Raw genomic sequence first — 2,664 nt, 5'->3', positions numbered from 1 at the left:
GTGAGGAGTAATCAAACAAATATGGCAGCTACATATATCACGTTTAATAATGATGATAATCCACCTATTTACCAAGGCACTCTCCCCAATTCAGGGGAGGGGGGGGGGGCAGAGGGGGTAGCCGACATCAAACAAATGAACAAAAGGGAACCATTCTTCTCTCTGCTTCTCCCAGCCTGACGAGGGATCAGCCGAGTATTTTATTTCATAGTAGTAATAATAACAATCTTTGTTTCAGCAAAAGCCATATACAGAGTTACAGTAAGGGTACAGCGATGTTAAACTTATGACATCATCGAATTAGATGACTAGATAAGGTGAAGAATGATCAGCAGAGAAAATGTTTAGTGGAAGAGGATGAGCCTTCGATAGGAGGCCTAAGATGGATCATGGGAATATCACTGCTTGAAGGATTAGAAAATGATGAAATAAGAAGAATGGGAGGCGAGGGTAAAGATTAAAGCTGTCATAAGAGAGTCACGACTGAGATGGTATGGCCACGTGTTGAGGATGGATGGTTGGGGGGGGGGAGTGAGGAGGGCTTGGGAAGAACCTGATAAGGGGGGAAGATCCAGAGGGAGGGAGAGGATTAGATGGCGAAATAAGGTGAAGAGGTTCGGTGGAAGAGACTGCTTTTGATAGAAGGCATTAGAGAGTTCGCATCAGGCAACCGACCCCTTAATGTAGGGATAACGGTGAAAAAAAAAATCAGGTTTACTTAAACGTGAAGACCATTCCGTTATTGTATCATTAACTAAACATTTTCTAGGTATACGTAAATGTAAAGAAAGTGTATTGAAATTTTTTGTATCATTAAAACGAATATTTCTAGCATACTAAAACATGAAATAGGGCCATTATTCCATTATGATTTTCTTTATTAACTAGATATTTTTTGTGGCAATGAATTATATTTATATGATCAAATTTATTCAATAGATGAAATAATCTTTATACAAGCAGTTCAAAAATTTACTTTCTAAGTATTCAATGTCTTTGTATATTAAAGAATACGAAGAAATAAATAGAAAATACATGATATAATATACCAGTTAATATGTTAAAAAAAGATAGTCTTCAATTTATGAATTATAATTCCCATCTTTTCAAGAATATAGTTAAAATTAGATCAATTAATTAGTCACTTGTCACTTGGAATTTAATCATAAAAAATAACTGTCAAAATATATTAAAAAAAAAACATAATAAACCTATTAATCTATTAATAAAAACGACAGTCTTCAACTTATAAATTGTAATTCCTAACTTTTCAAGAATATAGTTAGAATTAGATCAATTAGTTAGTCACTTGTCACTTGGAATTTAATCATAAAAATTAATTGACAAAACATATGGAAAGCAGAGTGAAAAATTAGATCAATTATTTTTTAACTTGTCATTTGGAAATCAATGATCAAAATATATAAAAATTATGTTATCATTTACTTACGTAAGACATTAAGTGTGACGTTCGTCGTTACGGTCGTTCCAAGACCGTTATTGGCATCACAGGTGAAGACCCGACCGTTATCTTCAATCAGAGCTCTCACCTCAAGGACTGACCTTGAAATGGATACAAAAAGATTTTTTTTATGTAAGGTTTCGATTTTTTTTTTTTTGTATATGGTGTAGTGAGGAATATAACTAAGGGATTTTCAAGATTATGCCGAGAGAGAGAGAGAGAGAGAGAGAGAGAGAGAGAGAGAGAGAGAGAGAGAGAGAGAGAGAGAGAGAAATTAAAATGTAGTTAGAAAAATAAAAAAGTACATAAAACATCAAAATTATTTCTAATGAGAGAGAGAGAGAGAGAGAGAGAGAGAGAGAGAGAGGAGAGAGAGAGAGAGAGGAGAGAGAGAGAGAGAGAGAGAGAAATTAAAATGTAGTTAGAAAAATAAAAAAGTACATAAAACATCAAAATTATTTCTAATGAGAGAGAGAGAGAGAGAGAGAGAGAGAGAGAGAGAGAGAGAGAGAGAGAGATGTGGAGTTAATATAACTAATAAAAAAAGAAATATAATAAAATCTCAAGAAGAGAAAGGGAGAGAAAGAAAAACGTAATGTTACGAATATAACTAATCGATAGAAAAAATATTAGAAAACATCTAGATTCCTTCTAATGATATATATTTATATATATATATATATATATATATATATATATATATATATATATATATATATATATATATATATATATATATATATATATATAAGTATATATATAGGAGAGAGAGAGAGAGAGAGAGAGAGAGGAGAGAGAGAGAGAGAGAGAGGAGAGAGAGAGAGAGGAGAGAGAGAGAGGAGAGAGAGAGAGAGAATATATATATATGAGAAGCGACAAAAAATGTAACAATCTATATATCCGTGTATTTATCTATCTATCTATCTTTCTATCTATTTATCTATCTACCTATTCTATCTATCTATCTATCTATCTTTCTATCTATTTATCTATCTACCTATTTATCTATCTATCTATCTATCTATCTATCTAGAGAAGAGAGAGAGAGAGAGAGAGAGAGAGAGAGAAAATCATATATCTCAATCGACAAGCAGAACCCATCTATCCTCGGGCTAAGATACCGAAAAGTCAATATCCGAGAACTTACTTCGTCACTGTCCCTCCGAAGAGCCCAGGGCTTTGCTCGGAGGTGGGCGCCATGT

At 33.2% G+C, this 2,664-nt stretch overlaps 1 pseudogene; it reads right to left on the bottom strand.

Annotated features, from left to right (window-relative positions):
• The window catches only part of LOC137659728 (nephrin-like), a 40,525-nt pseudogene that overhangs the window by 8,987 nt on the left and 28,874 nt on the right, over positions 1-2,664 (bottom strand).

Source organism: Palaemon carinicauda, chromosome 20, assembly GCF_036898095.1.
Source record: "Palaemon carinicauda isolate YSFRI2023 chromosome 20, ASM3689809v2, whole genome shotgun sequence".
Taxonomy (NCBI): Eukaryota; Metazoa; Arthropoda; class Malacostraca; order Decapoda; family Palaemonidae; genus Palaemon; species Palaemon carinicauda.
The sequence above is the reverse complement of the archived record's forward strand: the minus strand, read 5'-3'. Positions and strand labels throughout refer to the sequence as shown.